A 27,293-nucleotide genomic window follows, 5' to 3' on the forward strand; every position below is an offset into this window, starting at 1 on the left:
TGGGCTACCCGGCAGATAAAGTTCAGGCAAATCCATGCTTATGCAAATCAATTCTCTGAGGCTTCCACCAGCCCCCCTTTGTTTCCATCCAGGTCCCCCAGCTGACCCATGGCTTGGACCTTACCATCCACCAGCCTCATAAGAGGGTTAAGGAGGGCTGTGAGAATGGTGGGGGGTTGGCTTTCTGCCGTACCAATCATAGGAGTCCCCAACCCCCTCCCCGATTCTGCTCCTTTATCCAGTACCTCATTTTAAGACCTTTACCAGGCCATTTATCTGGTCACTGACTGCCCTCCCTATGGAGTACCTGCACTGAACATCCGCCACAAGGAGGCGCAATAAAAATATACTCTGTTAAATACCACTTGTAGGTGATAGGCAAAATAACGATTAAACATTTGCTTACCTTTGGTTTATTGTGGCTGCTAAATGTAAGTGAGATTGTCAGGTTGCTCATGTGCAAAAAAACAAAATTGTATTGATTACAGGGACTGGTGCATAGGTGAACAGTGCCCTAAATAACCAGTACTGATGGTGAAGAGTAAGTTTATTCAGGTATATGTTGATTCAAGTGATCAAGCTTTATATTCATTTGCTTCTAAGGCACGGTTTCATATGTAAGGCTTTTGGTGGTCATGGATCTTTTACTGCACTACATCCACAGGAAAAAATATCACTACCTGTATATCAATTATGTATTGGAAGTGTAAATAGCTCATTCAGGGCCTGATCTACAGTCTATTTAAGTCAATGAGAATCCTTTTATTGACTTCAGTAGGTTTTGGGTCAAGCTCCTAAGGGGTAGGAGGAAAGGAAGTAATGTATTTTACATTTCCATTCAGTTTCAGGTACAGATGGATTTTTGAAGGAGCTGGGGAAGTGACCTTAATCAATGCCATTCCTTAGATCCTACTTGATGCACAAGCCCAGTGAAAGGATGTGTCCTTATGACTGAAAGAAAGGGAAAGTCAGTGTAGAGATATGTTTATGAAAGATTGTGATTTGGAGATGCTCCCTCATAAAGGACAGTGTTGTGAGTGTGGGAATTTGGAGATATGCCCTGAAGGAGAGGGTTTGGGAATACTGCATGGGTCTGTGTAGCAGCTCACTACAGAAGCTCTCCAGTTTGTTTTATTAAAGTTTTACTCCTTTGTCATTCACTGGTTTGTTATTTAATGAACCTCTAAATCATTACAGTTTGGGAAAAAACAAGAGTCAAAATACTTAATTGCCAGAAGAGAGGAAGAACTGTAGAACAACCTGATCCCATCAGTAGCAAAATGGTCACTTTAGAACTACAGCTTTCTACCTCTTCTGGATTTAAAAGGCCAACTGCCAGAGGAAAACATGCTGAGTTAGGTCCCTGAAGGCATCATTATTTATGTGGATATGCATTTTCAGTGAGAAAGAAAGAATTTTGAGTTTGCTATAATCTTTTGGAGCAATGATCTTGGCCCATCTCCTAGCCAAAGAAAAAATTCTGCAAATCAAATCTAGCAGGAGTACTAGTGCCATGTGATTCACTGATTAATGAATAATTTTTTATCTAAAATATATAATTTGTTGTTCTTATGTACTGGAGGACATCTACTACAATATACATTAAAGGTCTTGAGAACATGACTATGAAGGAAGGCTGAAAGAATTGGGTTTGTTTAGTTTGAAAAAGAGAAGACTGAGAGGGGACATGATAGCAGTTTTCAGGTATCTAAAAGAGTGTCATAAGGAGGAGGGAGAAAACTTGTTCACCTTAGCCTCTAAGGATAGAACAAGAAGCAATGGGTTTAAACTGCAGCAGGGGAGGTTTAGGTTGGACATTAGGAAAAAGTTCCTAACTGTCAGGGTGGTTAAACACTGGAATAAACCGCCTAGGGAGGCTGTGGAATCTCCATCTCTGGAGATATTTAAGGGTAGGTTAGATAAATGTCTATCAGGGATAGTCTAGACAGTATTTGGTCCTGCCGATGACCTCTCGAGGTCCCTTCCAGTCCGAGAATCTATGAATCTATGAAGTGTTAACATGGTACTTCATAATATTTATCAATGACCTTCAACCATAGGGTGACTGCATTAACACAATCAGTATCTGTTGAATGGAACCCTAAGTCTTTTCATTTATGCCTAGACATTCTAATTTGTGAAACTATGGGGTTAATGATGTCATTGATATTATACTGTTCTAAATAGCATTTAAAGGTAATACATTTATTTATCTGAATATTTTTCCAATCTTGTGTTGCCATAATGAATATACGAAATATACAAAAATAATAAATGATTTTTACCTCTATAGTTGTTGTTTTGAAGAGCACTAAGTGCTTCCATGGGTCCCATGATTCCTGTTAGCTAATAGCAATCCTGACATGCTGATGTCAGTAATCAGCAACAGAACTCTGCATTTAAAAAGTAGGTCAGCTATCTTGCACTATGAAAGGCAAGTCCTTTGCTATTTCTAAGTATTGTATACAGAAACTACTGTAATCAATAGCGAGATGAACTAATAGCAATTCCTCACTCTCCAGCACTAATCAGTTGTACACTTCAGCATTCCAGTTCATCTTGGGACTTCTATTACCAGTAGTAAGTCCAGTCACCCACGGCAGCACTCTAGCAATTTTTAAAACCACTAAAGAAATTAACAATTTTGCATTTTGTATAGCGTTTTTCACCTTGAAAGATATATACAAATATTAACTGCTCGATTTCCGTTACATGTCATTTTGTGGTCCAATTCTTCCCATAATGTGATAGATCTTCTATGGATCTCACAGGTTGTAAGGAAGTGTCTGTTTTTATTAGAATTCCATCTCAGTGTTTTGTCTTACATATTGTATCTTTGACATGTCTTGCTGTACTGTGCCTTGAAAATGAATTAAATCATTAAATAATTTAAAGAAAAACTAATCACCACAACACATTCATAAGGTAGATAATGATTTGGTTCAATTATTTGCTTCAGTGAAGTTACTCCAGATTTATATTGATGTAGTTGTGAGCTGAATATGGCCCACTAACCCCATTTTACAGTTTGTGAGATGGAGAAACAAAGTTAGAGAGGTTATGGGACTTGGCCAATGTCACTGAAGGAGTCAATGCTATCGTTGGATCAGCACTCCTGAGCTTCTGGATCCCTGCCATATGAGTAGACTGCAATACACCTCTCTCCTTAAAAATGTTTTATTAATTTGAACACTTTAGTGCTGTTTGCATAAATCTACTGAGGCATTTGAGCTGACACTAACATTCAAATCTTAAATTGCATCCTGTTTATGGCTTTGGAATGAATGAAATATGGTTTTAAATTTTCTTTGTCATTTTCTAGTTGCTGTCTATGGGGCTTTCTGAAAAAATTCAAGTAAGGAAAAGGAAAATTAAAAAAACCTTTTAAATATTATTACTCTTTGCTCTGAAGTACACAATTTCCTTTCAACTATTGTATTCTAATAAAATATAAGCCTTTTCTAAAGACATGGAGACAGAGTCCAGACTACATTACATCACTGTATTATAAAAATAAATGTTTTTATCTATTTGTGGTGAAAAATGCATATTTTTCAGGAAATTACTAATTTTTCTAAAGTGGCTGATCCCAATTTCTTTAGAAAGAAATATATAGCTGTAATAAATTGCTGGAGCACTCCTTGAGGAGTTAGCAAACTGCAGCCTAATTTCTGGTGAACCCAAATATCCCCCAAATTAAGCCACCATAAGGGTTATTTTCCTTTCTAGTTTATGAAGATGAGGATTCTCCTGTTGTCTTTCTCCAGATTTCTGGGACAAATTTCTAGGATTGAGAGGATAGTTCAATCTTCATTCAGTGCTTAGCCCCTCGGAAAGGGTAACAATCAAATAGTTAGTGTTAGCTGTTTTTGTTGTTGCTGTGTTTTGGAGTGTCATGTTTTGTGATGCAGGCCTCTGTGCACTGGGAACTGGACTAAAATCACCAAACTCATTTCACACTAGGAGGAATGGGAGTACACTTTCCAACTAAATGTTTAATCTACTTTAACACTGAGCATTTGAAACTTACAGAGAGTAAACTGTCTGAATTATTCAGAATCTCGAGAGATGTCAGGATGAGGAGTAATTGCCCAAAGCACAGATTTGGTTGGGAACAATTCTTGACAGAAAGAGTGACTAGACAACAGAATAGACTCAAGAAGTTGTGGAGGTATCATTACTATTGAAGTTCAAGAACAGAATGATAAGTGTGACACTTTGTCTTTCAACCCAGGACAATCACCATCTGCCCTGCAATTCTGGGTGCCTTAAATGTTATGTTGCTGTGACTCACAGCCTTGAGGCCAACAGCCATCATACAAGCATGCAGATCATACCCTGGCTTCTACCACCCAATTACTTTTTGCCGTGACCCCAACACCCTTTCAGTCCAGTATTTCCCCAAAACCTTCTGCTGGGATTCCTATTACTGTGAGGCCCCTCAGCAAGTGAGAGTTTAGCCACTGCTAAACGGTGACAACTTTGGCACACCAGCTTGTCTGCCTTGTCAGCAAATTCTTCAGACATCTTTGGGGAACTTGAGAGTTGGCGTTCACTGTTAGCTGCAAGGCAAGGTTTGGAGCTTGCCTTGCAGCTAACAGTGAATGCCAACTCCCAAGTTCCCCAAAGATGTCTCCCTGCAGCATCCAGCCCTCTCCAGGAGCACTCGCAGAAGTCATTAAGTTCATTGCTCCTTTTAAAAGATAATACACTGCAGCTCATTAACTTGACTGGGCCTTGACTAACACTCATTTCAATCACAGAACTGAACTGGGTTATAGTAAAAGTAAAACAAGTTTATTAAACAAAAAGTTATAGGTTGAAGTGATACCAAATATAATGAATAAAAATAGAAATAGTTACAAACAAGCAAAAGTAAAAATATGCTTCTGAGACTACAATTTAATTTCAGCAAGTACAATCTTTGCCTAAGCAGGTTTCTCACACATCTCCAATTCCCAAGACTTCCACCCCGTTGGCTGAAGGATCCAGTGTTCTGTGATTCCAAGAGCTGTGGCCCCTCAAATCCCCCAGGTGATGGATAACTATGGGGTTCTCTCACCTTTTGTTTTATAGTCCAATAAACCTTTGAAATGTAGACTTTGACGAGTAAGCCCAGCCCGGCCATCTCTTTCCTACTGGGCTGTAGAAGCCATGCTGTCTTCCCAAAGTTCATTGACCCTGCTTCAAGACTCAGGCTCTACTCTCTGTTGATATTGTTAAGTATTTGTCTTTCCCCACTTGCTCTCATGATGATTTTGCTTACCTTGCATGTAAATGTGCTCTTCTTTGTCCCTGATCACATATCACCTAATTTATATCAGAGACACATTCAAGCAGATGGAACCACATTCCTTTGTCCGGGGTGGGGTACTTTATGTCCCACCTGGCACACATTTTATATGATTTTAGTATATGTTTTGTAATCTTGCATATGTTACCTGTACATACAGCTCACAACAATATTAGTGATCAGTGAGTTATGAGTTTTCCAATGATATATTACATGCCATATTTTGGAGATATATCATGACAGCAGTGTGTTAAGTGTAATGAGTGTGTCAGGCCTGACAAAAGTTGCTGACAGTAGTGAACCACCAATGGGTCTTTATGTCACAATTTCCCCATCTTATTTAGTCCTGCAAAATGTGGTGGATCAGACTAGATAACTCAGTGGGTATTTTCTGCCCCTGCATCTGTCTGTAATTCTAGTTTTATCCTTGAATTTTCATGATTATGGTTTCCACACATTTGTCATCATTGCTTATAATGTCATTTGTGAGGTCAGGAAACCTTTTGTACAACCTTCTTTCATAATTGTCATTTATTCTTGAATATCAGCCAGAAATATTTTCAATTGCTTTGCATTTCCTTTCAGACTTTTTTCTTTGTGCATTCCTTTGCATCATCCTATTTTCTAGAGGTTGCATAATTGTCTTTGATACATGGGTAAAATAATTCAACCTCAATTTTTTGTGATCATCTGAAATAAATTTTTTGTTCAGGAAAAGAAAATATTCAGAGGTAGGAATCCTTTGGAGGATGAAGTGTATAAAATGAAGGAATATTCTAAATTCCCTATTCCTATATTTGGCACCTGCAAATTACTATTTTTTTTATGAGTTGTTTAATGAACATATGTGTTTAAACCTGAGATTGGCTGGGACCAAATCACCAGACCCAAATTTCCACTCAGTAAAGTTCAGATCTGAAGCCCAAGACAACCCAAATGTTCCATTTGGCTCCCGCTTTTAAAATGTGTTGAACCAAATCCCAGAGTCTCATCACCTCTAGAGCACTAGAGATTTGAAATTCAGATGCAAATCTGAAATTTTGTCATTCATGCCCATCTCTTTATATTTCTGTTTAGTTTTAATGGAAATTTGAAATTAAATATTTTGTGGTTTTCAGTCCATAGAGAAGATATCATTCAACCTCACTTTACCTTTTCTCTTAGCTTAAGATCTGAATTTTTATAATTTTTGCTGTTCTGTTTGCTACAGGACTTCCTTATCATATTAGGTATGTTCCAGAAGCTGACGATTTGTACAAGAGAGCCCCATTCCCTTGAGAGGGGTCAAAAGTGTGCATGAAAATCTCTGAAAATTATCTTCTTCAGAGCCTAGAAAAAACGCCTATGGTGGCTTGTTGCTGTCTTAGTTTTTGTACAATGATTTTCAGACCATAGGACATATATTACCTTCTGTTATGCTGTGTTTAGCTTCCTTAGTAATTCTTTCATAGTTATTCATTCTTGACTGAAGGGATTTTGTTTTGTAATGAAGTATCAGTTTATAAGAATTGCATTCAGATGCCGAACTACATTTCCACAAGACACTTGGAATAGCTTCTGAAACTTTAGCTTTCTTTCCTTTAATATATGGCAAAATAAAAAATGACTTCTGTAGTTTTTCAGGAGTTGTTATATAGATTGTGCAATTATCTCTACCATGATAAAGACCTGCTGCTATCCTACACTGTGACTAAGTAAATGACTCAGATGATTCATTAACATAAGTAAAGTACTTGAAATTTAAACAGAATTTTCATCCATAACATGCTGCAGCAGGTACTGACCTAGCTCATGACACAAAGTGATGAGTGTTGCGCAATGTGAGTGCAAGATAAGAAGCTGTAAGAATAATATAAAAGGATCTTCAGAATAGCAATCCCATAACACCATGGCAGCACTTAAGAGCCTTGACAGTCCTGACTGGAAGATAACTGGCAAAAACAAAACAAAAAAACCCCCATGCTTGGTAGATATTTCTTAGCAAACATTTTTCTTTTATTTTACCACCGATTGAATAGATTGTTTTGGTCTCTTCCAGTATTATTTTTTCTTTTGGAAAAAAGATTACTATTTTAAGCTAAGGAAAGGAAAACTCAAAAAAAAGAGCCACATAACTGTTACAGGACAATGCTTTTCAGCCTGTAGCAAGTATACCAAGCTTCACTTGCAGTCATCCTCCTGTTAGGGTTACTAGTACACCCTCTCTTTCCTGTCACTTTATTTCCTAGGTAACATTCCCTACCTTAGACATTAGCATATCTCAGCATGGTCTACTGAGCAGAAAAACCTTTTGGTTTCTCTTGGTCTTCTCTTGGTTTTCTAAAACACTGGATAATGTGAGAGTGGTTGTTTCTCGCTATCTTCCTCCCCCCTCACCCCCACACACATACACACTAAAAAAGTATTATGTCTATAATTAAAATTGCCTAGACTAGTGGATTTCATGGCATTTTGAAAAAAATAGCACTGCTGCAGGTTTTACTGGCGAAACGTAGGACATAACCCAGGGGTTCTGGAACTAGGAGTGCTGGGGATGCGACAGTGCTTGACATGCTTTCCATCATATTCGGGGTATACAGTTTTGTTCAATGGCTTTCAGTACCCCCATTCTACAAATTGTTCCAATGCCACTGACATGGCCCATGGTTTGAACCACATAGTACTTGAATTAGGAGTGAATCCTAGTCCCACACAATTTATTCTCCATGCATTCCATGTGATAGTATGGAGTTATTTTTGAACATTGAAACTTTCCTCACATTGACATTATCTAAAGAGGTCTTAATGTAGGTTAATGAAACCTAATAGTTATGTGTTCCTCAGCAATATGTTGGCTAGCACAAGACAAGAGGGGCTCATTACTTTGGATGGCCAAGATCTATATTACATCCCAAGGGCTTCTGACTAGCCTTCTATTTTATATGCTGGGATGCAGGACAACCAGCTAGAGATGATTTATACAGCGTTTTTGATAGATTACACACACACACACACACACACACACACACAGAGAGAGAACTGACCTTAGAATCTAGCCAGAAACATTGATGCGGGTAAATACAATGATTTTTTAAGTTATTTTAAAATTAGGTTTTCTCCAGAGGATTCAGAATACCGGCTCAAGTGTTAATGACAATTATTGGAGTAAGAACTCTTAGCATTTTCCATTGCTCAGTACCCCTCCAATTTTATTATTCAAAAGCAGTTTAAGAACTGTTAGAAATCAAGGCTCCAGTCCTGCAATTCACTATTCACAGGTGTACTGCTCCCCCCCAGCAGTTCTCGACTGACATATGTTGAATTGAAGGATGAAAGCCCAGAGATATAGGATGCGTGTACAGTAATTACCAGATGTCTTTAATGAATGTCATCTATTGTCCTAAATCTTACTCCAGTATTTGTAGAGTGGAGAGCTATACAGATTTCTTTCTTCCTTATACAGAATTGTCAGAATTTTTTATTGCTTTTTTAATGGTGCCTTTCAGTGAGCAAGGAGGTTTTTCTTTTTAAAAGTTTATTTCTATAGCGAGTATTTATTTTGAAAATCTTCATGTTATATGTTTGTGGTCTGGTGTGCTGTAAATATTTTTTTATTTTGTTTATTTTAGCAAGGCTGTTCCTATGCAGGGTATTTCTTTAAGCAGGTACTGTGCAAATATGTGTGCATATTAGTAATGTCTAGACTAAAATTACTTATTGACTTGAAACGGAACATCAAATTTTATCTTCTTTGTAAATTGGAACTTGACAGTTTGGATCCTAATAACTGGATATTTTCCATCCCCCTACAGTTTTAGTTCTGGGTCAGATCTGAAAAATGGAACAATGTTTTGGTTTGAGGTAGCTGAAGTCTTGTGAGAAGAGCTCTTCCTATGTGTGATGGGCTACCATTCCCTGCCCCAAAACGAGCAATGGAGGTGAGTCCTCCAAGCAGCCTAGCAGGGCCGGCTCTGGCTTTTTTGCCGCCCTAGGCAAAAAAGCCACCCGCCTTACCCCTCCCCCTCCAGCAGGGCAGGGGAGAGCGCCGAGCCCGGCCGCGGGCCCGCAATCCCCAACCGGCTGGAGTGCCGGGAGCAGGGTGGAGAGCCCGGCCGGGGCTCTCCGCTCTCTCCGGCGGCCAGAGGGCTGGGAGCAGGGTGGAGAGCCCGTCCGGGGCTCTCCGCTCTCCCAGGCGGCCAGAGTGCTGGGGGAGGGCGGAGAGCCCCCGGCGGCCAGAGTGCCGGGGGGAGGGTGGAGAGCCCCCGGCGGCCACAGCGCTGGGGGGAGGGCGGTGAGCCCGCCGCAGTTTTCTGCTCTCCCCGACCGGCCAGAGCGCTGGGGGGAGGGCGGCGAGCCCGGCCGGGGCCCCGCTGTCCCCGACCGGCCGGAGGGCGGCGAGCCCGCTGCAGCTCCGCTCTCCCCGGCGGCCAGAGCGCCAAGGGGAGGGCGGCGAGCCCAGTCGTGGCCCCGCTCTCGGGCCAGAGTGCCCCGCCGTGCCGCCCCCCTCCAGGCGCCGCCCCAAGCACATGCTTGGTGGGCTGGTGCCTGGAGCCGGCCCTGCAGCCTAGAGAGGCTGCATGAAGTTTAGCCAATCAGGGAGGAGTTGCAGGGAGCAACCAGTCCAGGACTGGCAGGCTCAGATAAAAGAGAACTGCAGGGCAGAGTAGGGTCAGTTGCTGCTGGGAGCTCAGGGGGTAAGGACTATATCAGTGGAGGCTGAGAGAACTGTAAGTATCTTGGATAGAGCAGCTGCTGGCAGGGGCTGGGGGATCAAGATGGATCGACTGGCTGGCTGCTGTGTCTGAGCAGCTGAGGGCCCTGAGATTAGAGCAAAGAAAGTGCTGGGGCCGTGAGGAAGCAGCCCAGGGAAATATAGCAGTATTGAGAGAACTTAGAGACACAACAGGAGGCTGCTTTTACAGGGTTCCAGGGTTGGAACGGGTAGTGATGGGCAGGCCTGTGTTGCTGCCACTGGGGAAGTGGCTGGACAATAGGATCATGGTATGCATCTCTGGAAAGGGAAATGTGGATGGTGGCCTACCCAGAGGGCTGAGTTGCAGTTATGGAAGCAGAGGAAGCAGAAATGGAGTGATGGTGTGCAGAACACAGATGGGGGAGTCTGCCTTAATTAGACCCCAGAGTGACCAGGAGAAGGTGCTAGTCTGGCAATAAGGGCTGCACTCCATGACACTGTTATTTTAAATTAGAATGGTAGAAATCTTGAGAGACCCAACTGTGATACCTAGCCTTGTCTGAACCCCCAAACCTAGTACTCCTCTGCAACCAAATAGTGCACATCCCTGCTTTATATGGTGAAATACCCAGCTAACAAGCACCCACTTTACAAATATGGAAATTTATGTGTGTTTCTGATTACAGTGTGCAATTGTTGTTGGGTTTTTTTAAAGTGACTTTCTCAAGTAGTAACAGTAATAAGCAATTTGCCAGAAGCTGATAGGCTATAACCCATTTGCATGTACATCTACAAAATTTTGCATTACTGATGTATACATTTGTATTCCCCATTGGATGTAAATAAATCATTAGTGAATTAGGAGTGATCACCTTTGTAAAGATAACTGGAAGAAGAAAAGGAAACTCTTTTAACAAAACCTCCCAAGAGAATAGATTTACTGAATGGTATTGTGTGAATTCTTGCCATATATTTTAGTGTTTCAGCAGCAATAAATAAATTAACATATAGTCCTTTTTCTCTTTATAATCTTAAAAAATTCTCCTATTGGCATTACCACTTTTTCTGTCAGATCATTTTCTCTTTCACTTACTTTATTATAGCTCTCCCTTCTAGGAGATTTCCTCTGATCCCAATGACTCTTTTTTCCTTTACTCCCTGCCTCCTTACCCTTCACTCTTGTCTTTACAGTTCTCCGCACCTGTGTCTCTGCTTTCCATTTTTGATTCTCCTCTGTGCCCTTCTCTTCCTTGTTCCTTATGGTGTGCTTTCCAGCCTCCATTCTAACTGTGTCACTCTCCAATCTTATTTTCCTTTTCTCTCCCACCCTCCACTGTTACAATTGTTCAAATACAGAGAGCAAACCCCTACTTCCAGTCTTACTTACATTAGATTAAGAAAAAACAGCAAAACAAGGACTAGCAAATTTCTGCATATGTCTGCCCTCTAACACACTCAGTCAGCCTCATGAGTTGGCAGCAGATTGTAAACTCCTCAGACAGGGCCAAAGTCCACTGTGTATTCATACAGAAATGAGGCCCCAATTCTGATATGGCCCTCTGGAGACTTCCATCATGAAAATATTTAATTCCCATTCAAACAGCAGCCTCCTAAACTTTAAAAGTTGCAGCAGTACAGAGAAAACAAGATCATAAGTCACATACCTGCATAAACTATATTACCCTTTTTCTATCTACTCATTCCCCCATCAAGCCCCTTGCTGATGGCATTTTGAAATCAGCAACTGCTTTTTGCCCTGCTCCCATCTAGGGCCATCTCCACTGCATGATGCCACAGACTATTGGGACTTCGATGAAGCTCTGCAGCAGAGAGCAGGAGTTCTATTTTTTTTTTAAATCTGCAATCAGCAACATTCAAGTGAGATTTGATAATAGATTCCATTTTTCCCTTCCCCTCATATTTCTAACCATTGGTAACATAGGGAGGGAAAATCACTTTTAAAAATATGAGTCTTAATTAGACTGTGTCTCTTTAAATTCTGAAGATGTGCAGAATATTTTGGAATGTGAGATACAGTAAGGTACCAAAAGTGTGATGTGATGTTGCTAAGCAACTTCCCCCCTTGTTTTAAACAAATCACACAGAGCTGGCAACAGCTGCCAGAACTCTTGGCTCTTAACAATAACTCAGAGCTGAAAAGAACCTAGAACAAAGGTCTTCCAAAATGAGCTGCATTAAATAATGGACGCTCACAGTGCCAGTAAAAAGGAGTCCCTATTTGTTAAAATAATTGATTAAAATAATAAATGTAGCTGTCTGTTAGAATTCTGTCTCTAAAATTATTTTCAGTGACAATTATTCAATATTCTTTAAAATTAAAGATATAAAACCCTGTTTAATAAATTGCTGTTTTGAAATAATGCCATTTTTCCTCTTCTGCATGACAACAAATCTGTGGGAGTGAATAAGGTCCATACCAGATGTCTGGAAACATGCTTTAGCTTATCCAAAAAAGAGCTTTATTTTTTTTTTCTTTTCAAGGGTGTGTGTTCTGTAAGCAACCTTTGCCCTGCTATTGATTGTGTCATCATTTTGGCATCTTACAAGGAGAGAGGTGTTCTTCTTTTTCAGTGTCAGATTCAATAAAAGTAGGTCTGGCTTTAGCATATTAAAAACCTTCAGAGGTTAGCATATGCTCTAAATTACCAAATTGACTGGATTTTTCACAACCTTTTTCAAGTCTCTAGCTAGATGCCAGATAAAGATTTTTCTTTATTTTGGGCCTTTATTAGTGATAGCTTTTGTGAGCAATAGTTGTAGAATTATATTTCAGCAATACCTGAGTGTTTCAGTGACATTTGCTGCCCTCTGGTTAGGGGCAAAGAGTTCTAGGTAATTCACTTATGTCATTTCAGTGTATCCACTTATGGCAGCTTGTCACATATTGTTTATTTCTTGCTGTGTTTCAGAATTAATTGTAAAGTGGTTAAGGTGCATGCCTACTAGCGTGTTCCTGAGAGCTGATGGAGTGGATCAAAGATATAAAAGGATCACAGAAAGGTGTTCGGTTTAGCAGAGAAACTACTATCAATGTTAAGACCCTCTCGGATTAGAGACTAAGGGTAAGAAAGTTCATTTATCAAAAAACATACATTTGTGTCAACTGTTTCACAGTTACTTGCTCAATTTCTATATTGCAGCATGAGTATAAATTACTTTTTAACACAGATATACAAGGTGGCATTTTGGTCATTATATGTATGATAATTCGCCACAGTCTCTATTTTCTAACACATACATACCCCCATACACATAAAAAAGCAAATAGGTGATAAGCCTATAAATGTGTAAAACATGGCTTTGTTGCCTAGAGCGCACACGCTAGTATACACAGTCACATTTAAAGTTCAAGGATGAATGATCAGACCTTGTATTCCAAAAGATAAAATTCTGAACTCATATGCTCTACTATTAGGATGAACGATCAAATAAATAGTGACCATACTTCATTAAATTCCACTGGAGAATTTCTAGATAGCTTTCCTCAAAACTTTGAACACAGCATAAGATTATATGGAGATGATTTACCCATCTAAATACCTATAGATTTAAAGGTAAGTGTGTGAGTAAATTATCCTGCATCTCACTGAAAATGCAGGGGCTATTAGATGTTAATGTATGTAATATTAAGATTTATGAGACACTAGATGAAATATCTGTAGCATGTATCAGTTCTTGTACATGAATAATGTTATTGTGCCTAGGCTTGCTACTGTAATAGTAGGAAGAATCTTGTGGTGTTTACTGTGAGGTACACTACTTAGACATGGTAGGAGGACTCAGTTGTAAATTGATAAATCTTGTTCATATCCATATAAGAAGAAATGGCCAAGAACAACATTGGGACACAGCTCCTCTCTCAACATGACATTTTAAGCCAGATGCCATCCTAGAGGCTGCTCTATAAACAATAATGCCTAGAACCAGCTGGATGTGATACATAGAGCAGTATATTACCACCATAGCTGGCTCATTTTTGTTCCCTTCCTTATACGGTTATCCCTGAAGAACATATTCCCTCAGCATGGTAGCTAGTGCTGCAAAAGGAAATGCAAGAAATCATGAACTAAACTGTTCCGCTCCGCAGACATGCATATACAAAGGATAGCAGAGCCCAGGAAACACTGAAAGAGCAACCTTGTAGATTTTTCTTCAAATAGACCCCTCCAAAGGGCTACAGCAGAGAGATGAGGAAATTTCCCCAACCCTGCAGCTCCTAGGAATCAGCAAAGAAGACACTTTACTCTTCAAACCTCTGATAGCTCATTTGTCGACTTCACTGGCAGCTCTTTCTTGGCTGTAGAAAATCCCCCTTCTAGTATTAATTTAGGGATGGCCAGCAGCTGAAATACGTTCTGCCATGAACAGGGAGTGTGCTGCAGAGAGTGGCAGCTCCTCTTTGGACTCTTGGCCCTGCCCATTAAACCCTCATGGCAATCCAGTGAGTGTCTTCTTTGGGTGTGTTCAGGATGGGAGAATGATCTCCACCCACAATCCCAAACAGGGCCCCACCTCTACTCAACGAAATGAAAGCAATGATAGTGGCCAGGATGGAGGGTGGGAGTGCTAGATGGCCCTCATGACTGTCTTGTAGTGTGTCTATTGAAGAAATTATTGATTAACTGTAGTTGATGCAAGTGCAGACTAGTAACATTGTTCACCCAATTGTATATTCAAAGTCCTAGGTCTGTGACACTGAATACAAACTAACCACTGCATTATTGTGGTCACCTTCAGAACAGAGAGCTGGACTTAGGGCCAACTATAAAAAGATATTTAGGTGCCTAAAGTTACAGTTAAGTCTTTTGAAAATCCCAGTAGGCACCTAGGTACCTAACTCCCCTGGATTCCCATTGCCTGGGTGATTCATTTGCAAAAAATCTAATGCTGGTAGAATCATCTTGCATGCACATATACTAACTAGACCAATGAGGGACTCACTTGAGACCATACAGCAGTCCTGAGTGTTTAAAAAGTTCTTCACTTTAACTAGGTGGGGGGAAGCCTCTGAAGTTACAAGTGGGGCAGACCAAGAACAGCAGCAGGGCAAAAAACTTCTGCAGCTGTAACAGTCTTTGCTCTTGGCACTGATCTCACATATACTGATTTTATACCAGGATATAATTGGTTGACAAGTGGAGTTGCTCCTGATTTACACAGGTATAACTGTGAGCAAACGCAAGCCCTTTATTTCTAGTGTCTTAACTCAAGCAGATTGTCATTGCCTCTTGGTGTGGTCTCCCAGCTTCTCCTAACTAGCCCTCCTCTGTTTGGTTTTCAGTCAGCTCATGGACCCTCACCTTAACTTGAGTCTATCAGCCCTTCAATTCCAGGAGTCAGTCTCCTTCTACCTCCTAGCTGCTTTCTCAGAAGCAGCCTGCTGTGAGGCTATCTTACACCTTTCTCTTCCTTTTATAGCAGATCTTGTTTTCTCTGCTGGTCACAGTTGTGGATGTCTATCTCCATGATAGGCAGGTCTGGCAGCTGTGTGGGGTTGTGAGGGAGCTGCTTGCCTGTAAGTAGAAAAGATTCTTCCCTTCTGTCTTTGCTTAGTATGGGGTTTGTAAAGTCCATTACTCAGCCAAGTAGACATACACATCTTCTGTCTGCTCACAGGAAGCGCTGCTTCTGGGCAACAGGGAGGGAGAGCAACTGAAATATAGCCTCTTCATTTAGCAGAGAAGGACAGAGGTGTACTCCTCAGAGCTTCAGCTCAGTGCCGGTATGTTTCATTATGGTGGACTGCCAATAAGTTCTCAGTTGAGCGCTGGAATAATTCTGGGCCAGATATCAGTCTGGCTTTGAAGTGCCAGAATTTCACAAGGAAAATGAATTGATGTGAATCATGCTCATCCAGATCTTAGCCTTTCTAAAAATCAGCCTTCCAAAAGAAAACTGTTAATGTCTCTGGAATATATCTTTCTTGGAATGAGGCATTATAAACATCTAGGAGGATATTAGTTACCCTTTCTGCCATATGTTTATACAATTTTGGTCCTTATCTGTCCCAGAAGTTTTTCAGAGTAACTTGACTCATGATTTGAATGATTTTAGAAGCTTAGAGGAAACTTGTATTCTAATTTATTCTAGAATGCAAGATAATTAATCTTATATTTTAAAAAATGGTGTAATATGTCTTAAATAGTTTGTGTGTTTTTAACTTTTTAAGTATTATTTTCCTGCTTTGTCTATTTTCTTTTGTATTCCTGATACGGTTAATCCAAATGGTTTAGTTTGTTTACAAGATCCAGCATCTGAGATACATACAGTGGTCACATATTTTGCATTAATGACAGTTTGAGGGTGACATTACATGTAAAACCTGAATGATTTGCAATTCATAACATTTTATAGCCCTTTCTATAAAGGTGACTTTGTTCCTACAAAATCCTGGCTTTCATTTCCTCTTCAAATGAATTTGCTGTAATTTGTACTTTGGCCAATGAGTAATTTAGTTATTTTTTTAATTTAGCAGCTGAAAAGAAAGGCTGTAAAGCCTCTTAAAAGGGCTTTATCAGTCTTTCAAAAGAGCGGCCTTCCTTGCTTCATTTTAATAGAAAGAAATAGTTCACATTGAGTATTAAATGTTTAGCAGATATTATATTGAAAAGATAAATATTAAGATGACGACAAATTGTATTTGATCATTTCCTTTCCAGTTGTCCAGTGGGTAAAAAGTAGTTATGAGACCAGCTAATTTTAATTATGACATCACAGTTTTAATGTATTAATAAGCTAGATCATCTCCTGTGTTTAATTTAAATAGAGAGTCAAGACACATAATTTGTACCCAGATCGAGACATTAATCCCCTCTCCCCTGAAATGTGAGGGCCATTCAGATCTAGAACTGTGCTAGTTTCAAAATTCAGATCTCAATCCTAGTTTGAATTCTCCTCAATCCCTCATAGAATCATAGAATATCAGGGTTGGAAGGGACCTCAAGAGGTCATCTGTTCCAACCTTCTGCTCAAAGCAGGACCAATCCCCAACTAAATCATACCAGCCAGGGCTTTGTCAAGCCTGACCTTAAAAACCTCGAAGGAAGGAGATTCCACCACCTCCCTAGGTAACCCATTCCAGTGCTTCACCACCCTAGTGAAAAAGTTTTTCCTCATATCCAACCTAAACCTCCCCCACTGCAACTTGAGACCATTACTCCTTGTTCTGTCATCTGCTACCACTGAGAACAGTCTAGACCCATCCTCTTTGGAACTCCCTCTCAGGTAGTTGAAAGCAGCTATCAAATCCCGCCTCATTCTTCTCTTCTGCAGACTAAACAATCTCAGTTCCCTCAGCCTCTCCTCATAAGTCATGTGTTCCAGCCCCCTAATCATTTTTGTTACCCTCCGCTGGTCTCTTTCCAATTTTTCCACATCCTTCTTGTCGTGTGGAGGCTGAAACTGGACACAGTACTCCAGATGAGGCCTCACCAATGTCGAGTAGAGGGGAATGATCATAGAATCATAGAATCATAGAATCACGTCCCTCGATCTGCTGGCAGTGCCCTACTTATACAGCCCAAAATGCCGTTAGCATTCTTGGCAACAAGGGCACACTGTTGACTCATATCCAGCTTCTTGTCCACTGTAACCCCTAGGTCGTTTTCTGCAGAACTGCTGCCTAGCTTTTCGGTCCCTAGTCAGTAGCAGTGCATGGGATTCTTCCATCCTAAGTGCAGGACTTTGCACTTGTCCTTGTTGAACCTCATTAGATTTATTTTGGCCCAATCCTCTAATTTGTCTAGGTACCTCTATATCCTATCCTTATCCTCCAGCATATCTACCACTCCTCCCAGTTTAGTGTCATCTGCAAACTTGATGAGAGTGCAGTCCAAGCCATCCTCCAGATCATTAATACCACAGAAAAAAAAATCTTTTAGGGGGCTGGAGGAGGGAATGGAGTTGGAGTTTCAGGTGGGCCTCACTCCACCACAAATCTTCAGTATTGCCAGCCATGAGCAATCAAAAAAAGTCTATTAAGTCCCCACAAAATCATGAGATTGGCTTAAAAATGTTATTTTTAAAAATGGGGTCTTTATTTGTCTTGTGGTTTTTGAGTCTGTAAGGTAGATGGTTTTTAACCTTTTCTTTGCAACCATGAGTACTAGAAACATAATGTTGATTTTTTTTTTAATGAAAGCTGAGATTCTCATGTTATCTCAGGATTTCAGCAGCGGGGGGTTTAATCAAAACACCAAATACTGTAACTGAAATGTGGTAAAATTAGGTGAGTTGGCAATATGGTTTATATAAAATTGTTGATGTGTGAAAATGCACACAACCTACCTTGAAGTTTCTAGGGAATACTAAGTGTCTGAGGATAAGGTACATATAGGTACATATAGTATGTTTTAAATTTAAAAAACTGCTTGTAATTTTACTGTGTAAGTAGAATTTCAAAGCCCTTCTGCTGAAGGGCATGGAAAACAGCAGACTTGATTAAAGTTCAGGTGCAGCACTGGCTTGGTGGTTATTATGCTCTCAAGACCTAGTGTATTTATTCCATCAATTGAAAGCTTAATGTGTTCCTAATCTTTATTCACACATGTGGTAAAAGAATTTTCTCTGTTGCTAAGGAATGGAGTAGCCTCAGCTAAAACAGAAAGATTCTTGGGTCATAAAAATAAGCTAAAAATGAAAACACCAGACTTTATTATCAACTGTATTGGCATATTCATTAATCACAAACAACTGGGCTCTAAACCTACTGTACACTAGAAAACTGGCTCAGAAAAATGGCTCTCTTTCTGGGGCCTTTTCAGAAGAGGAACTTTCCTGACTAACACGTCTGTAACTGATTCTGATTAATTCTCTAGACAGCTTTTGTCAGAGAACCTTCTGCCTCACCATTTTTGCTCCATTATATTTATAACATTATCTGAAATGTCTAATTCTGCACTCATTTCCTGAGACGAATCTGTCCTTCATTTCAAAAAGTGTTATTACGAGTGATTACTTGACACAGACAGGAATTGCTAAGAATATTAATATTTGAAAGTGAATTTAGTCCCTCATGCTGACAGTTCTGGAGCATTAAATCCTCCATTTGTCTACATGCCAGTGACAGCATGGACTGTAAAAATGCTGATATCTATCCCACTAACATGCCTCAAAATGTGACTTGGGGCGACTATAATAGCAATCCTTTTGTTTCTCCAAGCATAAAGGCTGCTCAGGTCTAGTACTATGGCCAATGCTAGAATTCACAGGAGGCCCATAGCCCCATCCTTCCTTTTGAGCCAACAAGAAGAACTAATTCAGCACATGAGAAGGGCATTTTCAGGGTGGTGTATAGGCCAGGCCTACTCTATGCTCCTTGAGGCTCTTTACGGTACAATAACTTCAGAAGCAGTCCACATGGTTGGTTTGTCTCTGTACCTACACCTAGCATGGCATTCATTGTACAGAGAGACTTCAGCTAGATAGAAGCGATTGGTCTGCCTTTTAAACTCCATGCAGTTTGGGGATATTTGTGTCTGGATTTTAGTTCAGCTGAAGACTTGGCCACCAAATTCAGATCAATATTTAGTTTGTGGACACTTCCCTCATCCACACATCATGTGATATAGTATGTGGTGTTCTTATGGGAAGGGGAGGTTTAAAATCTGAAATTATAAATAGAGAAGAGGTTGGTGGACATTTGTCCACAGCTCAAAACCCTACATACGGTGTTTCTGGTCAGGAGTGAAGGGCATTATCAGAGCTGTATAGGAACACTTGTATAGTTTGCCTCCACTCCATAAGAGGCAGCATGGTCTACTGGATTGGGCACAGAGCTGGGAATCAGATGATCTGGGACCTACACCTGTCTTAGTAATGACTCACTATGATTTTGTGATTATTTACTTATTTACTAGTCTCTTACTTTCATGAGCGCTAATACTTATAGAAATTTAAACTAAAAGCCAGTCTTATAAACTTGTATATAGTTTTCAAATCAGAAAAATCACACTTGTGATAAGTGATGTGCATTGCCAGCTTGTGATGCTTTTAACAGATTTTTTTTTTTGGCGTTGGGGGGGAGGGAAGCACAATCCAGTATTCCCAATGAAAAGATTACGTGCTGGGTTTAAAGTTAAAATTGTTTACATCACTGTTGCAGTTATTCAGTTCAGCATTCAAATTCCCTTTATCTTCTAGATTAAATTCAGATAATTAAAATGGCAATGGTTAGTGCTGCTATAATTATGATTCTTAGAATTTCTGTCATTATCCACTATTTTCACCACATGAAAATTCTCTCCTGGTGAGAACTTTGTGTAGAGAGCCTTACTTAGGCAGCAAACTTTCAGTTTACAGAGTTTTTTTAAACATGGGTGTTTAAGTGAGTACTGCCACCTTTCTTGAAGGAAACTGCTTAGGTGCCTGACTACAAGACAAAATTCATGGCTATGAATCCTAAGTGGAGATAGGCACGTCCATTGACCCAGGGCTTAGACCATACTATTCACCTCAGCATTTCTTATGGGCTAACTCAGGCAGCTCCTGCTAAGCATGCTGACTTTTATGGAACCCATTCTGAAGTGCCTTTCTCTCCCCATGCATTGCAGAGAGAGCCTACATGCCTAATTCAGGGCTCCAAATTCTACTGGGTGACAAAGCACCTAAAAGTTAGGCACCACAATGCTGAGCGTTGCAATGCCTAAATCCCTTTGTGGATTGAGGCCATAGTTTTCATTTTTAATTATATCTAATCCAATAGAATCCATCTATCTATTCTGGTGCAATACAAAGGCTTATAATAATCTGATAGTAACATGGAAATTAATTATGCCTACTGAGCTAGAATCTTGACATTTGGTACATTCATTCATTATAGCCACTGAGTATATTGAAAAATATTTCCATATTCAATTTAGACTGGTGACCTAAGATAGAATACCCATTCTTCTCTGATTTCAACTATTCAAGTGCTCTTTTGAGCTACAATCTCACATTTTGATACGTATACATTGGGGACTGCTGATTACAGAGAAAAATGTAAATTTTCTCAGACCATCTAAAATTAATAAAAATTGTATTAATTTAATAATAAGATCTATGTAAAGGGAATGTTCAGACTGTAAAATGGGGCACTCAGAAATCAGAAAAGAAAAATAAGGTTGCCAATTCAACCTTGTGTAGATAGTTTTTAATTACATGATTACATACTCAGTATTGCCAACTTTGAGTTTAAAAAATGGTGAGATTTGGCTTAATCATCATGAGTTTTTAAAACATAACAAGTAGTTAATTTTGGTCTAATGCCTGACTTTAATGTTTAGGGAGAAGCACCCACCCCCAATCTGTATGTGACTGTTAATGATACAAAATTCACTCTTCAGTGCATACACAAATACAAGTCTCCTCCCTAGCTGCTTGGAGTGGGACTCCCTCCATGTCCTCTCTCAACTTCTGAGGTAAGGAAGCTAGTATTCCATCCCTCTCCTCCCATTCCCCATCCCTCTCCTGCCACTTTTTCCATTCACCTAGCTCGTACCCCTGGGTCTCCTGTCTGCTTCTCTCCTTTCCAGCCCTGCACATTTTCCCTTCCTTTTTCTCAAGTCTTCTCTGTACTGTCAAACTGCCAGTTGCTGAGAATGGGTGCAGCCAAACTGGTGCACACTGCAACTTCTCTGAAAGCATAGAAAAGGACAAACTATGCCCAAAAAATAAGGTTAAAATCTTCCTGTGTAAATAAGAATTATTTTCCTGCACGACACAATCTCCCTGCCTGGCCCACAATATTCCTCTGTCCCCATAGTCACCCTTTTTGCCCTCCAGTCTCTGTCTCATCACATTCTTTTTCACATTCTCCCCACATTCAGTTTCCCTGCCTCACCCAATGTTCCTTTGTCCATATTTTATCTCTCTCTGCTGCATCTAGGATTTCCTTGCCCCCTCTGCAATTTTTTTTTGTCTCCATAGTCTCATATCCCGGCCCATCTGTGGCCCACATGAGGTGACCAAAGGGCCATGCTCTTCCCTGAGGTCAGCCTGCTTCAGATCTATTGGAAACAGTGAAAGATGGCCACTGCAGGTGTTAGACAGCATAGTCTGAATAGGGTCAGTTTATTTTTTGTCAGCAGTGCTTTATCTGTTATAATTTGCTGTGTGCATGTTTCCATGACAACTGAGGGAAAAAATAAAATCGTAACCAAAATTCAATGGATGCAAACGTCAGAACATACAAGAGAAAACAACCTGTTTGACTTCATACTGTGCTGATAAATGTGAGTTTGGGAAAGAGCTCGGGATCACAGAATTTTTTTCCAGCACTTGTAGGACTCTCTTTCATACAGTTTATTCTCTTTTGAATATCCTCTTTCCTCATTAGAGAGACGAGGTGAGGTAATATATTTTTTTTTATTGGGCCAACTTCTGTTGGTGAGAGAGATAAGCATTCAAGCTACCCAGAGTTCTTCTTCAGGTCATAGTAACTGTAACCAGTAAACAAATGTTTTATAGAGTATTCATTTTCCACATAAATCTCAATTACACTTATTTACATTATTTACATTATTTTTATTTGGGTTGGGGTACAATTAGCCTTCTAATTCCCTCCCCATGTTTATTTCCAAAAGTATAAGAAATATAGTACAATCTTCTGTATAGAGATATAGTGTCCATGAAAAGAGTGATAAAGCATTGTGCACGTTTGCCTAGGACAGGGTTATTTATTTTTTGTCAAAGTCCAAATTTCTTGGTCAAGATATAATCAAGGTCCAAACTTCAGAGAAAATAATAATAAAAAAACAATAATGATAATAAGTAAAGATTTCGGAGTCCCTTCAAAAGCGTCTGGTGGTCTGGATTTGTCCTGCAATCTGCTTATTGACTAACCCTGGACTAGTATTATCCTACACAGCTCAAAAAATATTAGACTGGACATAAAGGATGGAGGTAAGGTGACCAATATATTTATTAACTCATTCTTTGGCGAAAGAACTGATTGTCACATCTCCTGTTACCCTAAATAAACTAAGATAAGATATCAAATCCCACAACTATCTATTTCTAGGCCCAATGGATACTTTTTGTTTTACTGAATCACAAGCTATCAATGCAAACTTGTCCTTGAAAAATTTCATTTTGAATAGGTGCAGATAGAACATGGAAAATGAAAAATGCACTGGCACTGATCTTCCTTTGCAATATGCACAGGACTTGAGTCACAAACACTGCCTATTCCCACTCCCTGGCTCAAAGCCACAAGAAAATTGCCTACACTTCTGTGCAACAGGATAGGAAATTATTCTGGTGGGAGCTAGACAGGCTCTGATATATAGTACAACCACACAACACTTTTAGTTCTTGTTATGTCTACTATAGACAATTTTCTTAACACCCCATTGAAATGGACGAAGGGAGTGCCTGCCCCGGTACTATTCAGTCCTGTCATTTGCGTTCTCTGTATTCAACTTTGGCAGCATGCCATGTTTCAGATTTTTTTTTTAATGGAATGTTTTCCAGTTATAAAGAGAGAAATAGCAGCTAAGGAAGTAAAAGCACCATCATATCTCATACCATTAAGTTTGGGTTAATCAATACCTAGCATTATTCTCTTTGGTGATTTTTTTTCTTTTTTTATTCATCAAGTTTTAATTTGGGATTTATTTTGGTTCCTGATGCTGGCTTCCAATTAGTAATTTGAAAGAATGGGATGCAGACAGTGTACTCAGGGAGACACAATTACAGGGTGAAGCTTTTATTACCATTTGATGCTGTAGTGAAATTATATTCCTGTCCTGAAATGTCCAGAAAATAAACATAGTGTGGGGATATGTTGGTGTATGTATTTTGCTTGAGAGTCAACAAATTGTAACCCTAAGAAGAGGCCAATTTGTAGCTCATGTTTACATGGGATTAAAGGCCACATTAGCCAGAAGGACAAAACTGGTGTAGGGATGTGGGGAAGGGGAGGGGAAAGGTTTGTGGAATGCTCCAGATGAATCAAACCATAGCAATCCAGGTATTAGAGAAATCCTGACAAGATCAGAAGGCTATAAGGTTCTGATAATGATGTTGATGATGGAATGTAAGACTGGTTCAATTAGAAAGAAAGAAGATAAATGGATGAAGATTGTAAGTCTCGTACATATTTTTCTCTTGGTTTCCAGTCTCCTCACATAACAAGGCCAAACCTACAGTCTGCCATTATGTGAAACTGACACAAGATATAGATTCACTATTTCCTCTTTACGTACAAAATACTTAGTTCTTCCTTGGCCACAGGAATGTATTGAATTCTAGGGTGCAGGAGGGAGAAGTAACAGTATTATTGAAAACCGAGCTGTTGTTATGGCAACTAAAAATAAATCTAGTTGCTATGGCAACTGGAATTTGAAAGCTCAGTAAAGATCTTCTTTTTCTAATCCTCTTGAAAAATTGATCAAAACAAACATTTTAATTTTCCTGTAGCTAATCATCTCTAATAGTCATGGTTATTGCTTTATCTAATGTTTTTCAACTGTCATCTTATAAATTACTTAATCAAGAAGACACATGAAGACATGCTTTAGTGGACCATTAATACATACCTCAGATATATTGTCGGGTTACAAGGTAAAGGCTGAGGGACTACAACAATCCAATAATGATTTAATGGCTACATAAGCTATGGGTTTTTTAATGGATTTTTGCTATTATGTGTTTACTAATCACACATTTTATAAGTATAAATACATGTTAAATATTCCAACATTTTACCTTTTCATTCAGCATCTGTTCCTCCAACTTCCACATTCAGCCTTATTTTTTGTCAGCTCTCCAGATTACATCAAGCCTCTTTTCTGGCATTTTTAGTCCATTAAGCTCTGTTCTTCCACTTTGGGTCTGGTCTTCCTTAAATCTGTTTTATTCTAGTTCTTTAATTTATCTCATATGGCAACATTTAATTGGCATCTCTAGGCCACTTCTTTATTTTCCTTTGTCCTGAGCCATGTATATAGTAAGTCAAAACAATGTAAGTTGAAAAAACTCTCTCTCAATGCCAAAATGATGATGACAAATGGCTCCACACCTTAGTTCCCACAGTGTCTTTAATTGTTTCCATTTCTTAAAAAATAACAAAAGCTAATTAAAACAGTGCAATTTTTACTTTTTGTTCACTGTTTTGCTTCAACCTGAAGCTGGGGCACACTTCGTGGGGCCACATAGATTGAATTTTATTGTCATCAATAACCAATGACATAACACCTTTTCGGATCTGGACTGGCTGTTGGCTGGGGCACTTGGTCTCTAGAAGACAAGGGCTAGTCAAGAAGATAATTCTGGTGGGTTTAAAAGGGATAGCAGGGCCAAATGAAGTCCTCTTCCACTCTACTCCTTTGACTAACTGGATTACTCTGGAGGGCTCAGTCTTTTTGGCATAAGGACTGGAAAGAGTTCTAAATACACTTATGTTACAAGATGCCAGGCTTTGGGATCTGAGATGAATATAGTCTGGTGACTGGAGACCTGAGATCATGAGCTCAGCAGGATCCGGATGGGTACTTTATATTGTTTTTTCTATGACCAGGCTGGTACCAACATGGTTGGAAGAATTATCTGTCCTACGCAGTTAGCTAAATTACAGTTTTGATTCATTACGTTGAACAAGTCTTCAGCGATTGGTAAGATTATTATTATTCTTTATGCTCAGAAAGCTACACATAAGACTGTGAATTTGGAGACTCATCTTCTCTTCCCAGCTCTTCTTCAGATTGCCTGCATAACTTTGGGAAAACCATCTTCTCCTTGATTTACTTTCATCATTTGTAAATTGGGAATAATACATGTAGTGCCTCAGAGGGAGTTAAGGCTAAATCCCTTCATGTTTATAAAGCACTTGAGTAAAAATTCTCTGCTAGGGACCACAAATGAAATGCAAGCATTTGTTCTCTAATTTTTGTTTATTAGATACACTAGGATGGTATTTGCAAAACTGCTCAACAGTGGCCTAATGTTACTCCTATTGAAGTAAATGGGATTTTTTTTTACTATTGACATAACCGGAAGCAGATCTAGTTAAACGTTGAGCTCTTGAGAAATTCCCACTCTGCCCAGATAAGTGCTCTTAATGAAGACTGTTCTATGACCAATTTGAGCATGATAAAAACGATACCAATAGATACCAAAATGTTCTGATGCTGCATCCACACACAATAAGTGCTGGCTCTACGGCTGCAGCAAAATGGAAAATACAAATTAAACTCTGTAATTAGCTTTTATTACTTTTCTAAAAATGAAAATGTTATAGGAATTTATGCTATGTTGTAGCACTTAATATTTTGTCATTGAGTGGGAGTTTCTTCAGCTTGTACTGGTTTGACTTAATGTGCATTAAAGTGGTTGTACACATAATTATCTTTGAACATGATACATACACTGTAGATTGCTTGCTTGGTGACTAAGCAATTGCATACTTGCTGCCTTCCACAAGAGTCCTCAGTATATTCTTTACCTTTCTTTACCTGCGGAAAGGATTATATTGGTAAGAATTAGAGATGTAATACAATGATAACAACTAGAACACTTGCTGAAAGATCAGGTGGTAATATTTTATATTAAGGTAACATCCGTAATTACAGTGCACCAAATCCTGAAGGCCTTATTAAAAACTGAGAAAGGATTTTGGGATTTGGCCTTTTGTTAGTAAGTAATAATTAATGCATGAAAATTGCTGCATATGACACATTTTTAATTGTATGTATTCCAAACTTTTAAGTGCTTTCTAATAGGTTGGTATGATACCTGGTAAGTAAACTTAAAAAAGTGGCTACATGTTTGTTATATGTGTTATAGCTAGATCAGTGTGGAAGGACACTGAAGCTAAACTCCTTCAGATTTTGTGGAAGGGGTTCAGAATTGAATCATGTCCATAATCCATTCTTATGGTTTCATTCTGAGTTGGCTCCAAAAACAGAAGAGGCCTATTTTTCAGTTCCAGTTTAGAAATGGCCAAAGTCTCACACAAACAGTTATTTCTGAAAGATTTTAAATAGATGGATACAAACTTAGAAAGTATAGGAGAGTGACAGTCCTATTGAAGTCAATGATTGTTATGTCACTAAATTAAATAGAGCCAGAATTTCGCCCAAGGTATTAACATACACATACACCTGATCCTTCAACTGGATCTTCTATAACAGAGCCTTATGCTGTCATGGAATCCCGCTGAAAACAGCAGATCCCATGGGTTTTAGGATCATACTATTATTGGTATTAGTATTATTTTATTAGTCATATTAGTGATATTTTTATTACTCATATATTAACCTCATACTCTGTTTTGCTAAAGCTAAAGTTTTAAATGAGTTGCAAACTTACCATTTTCCTATTAGTAAT

At 39.2% G+C, this 27,293-nt stretch overlaps 1 long non-coding RNA gene across 2 annotated transcripts in view; it reads left to right on the top strand.

Moving 5' to 3' along the window:
* LOC101945015 (uncharacterized) overlaps positions 1-27,293 on the top strand; it is a 192,575-nt gene that overhangs the window by 40,186 nt on the left and 125,096 nt on the right. The window contains exons 1-2 of one of the 2 annotated variants that reach the window (XR_256147.4): positions 9,936-9,999; positions 12,896-13,048. This is a non-coding gene — a long non-coding RNA (uncharacterized LOC101945015). Of the gene's footprint in view, positions 1-9,935; positions 10,000-12,895; positions 13,049-27,293 lie in introns of those variants that run through there. The other variant, XR_006172607.2, reaches the window with a different exon arrangement.

The sequence above is a fragment of the Chrysemys picta genome, chromosome 5, assembly GCF_011386835.1.
Source record: "Chrysemys picta bellii isolate R12L10 chromosome 5, ASM1138683v2, whole genome shotgun sequence".
Taxonomy (NCBI): Eukaryota; Metazoa; Chordata; order Testudines; family Emydidae; genus Chrysemys; species Chrysemys picta.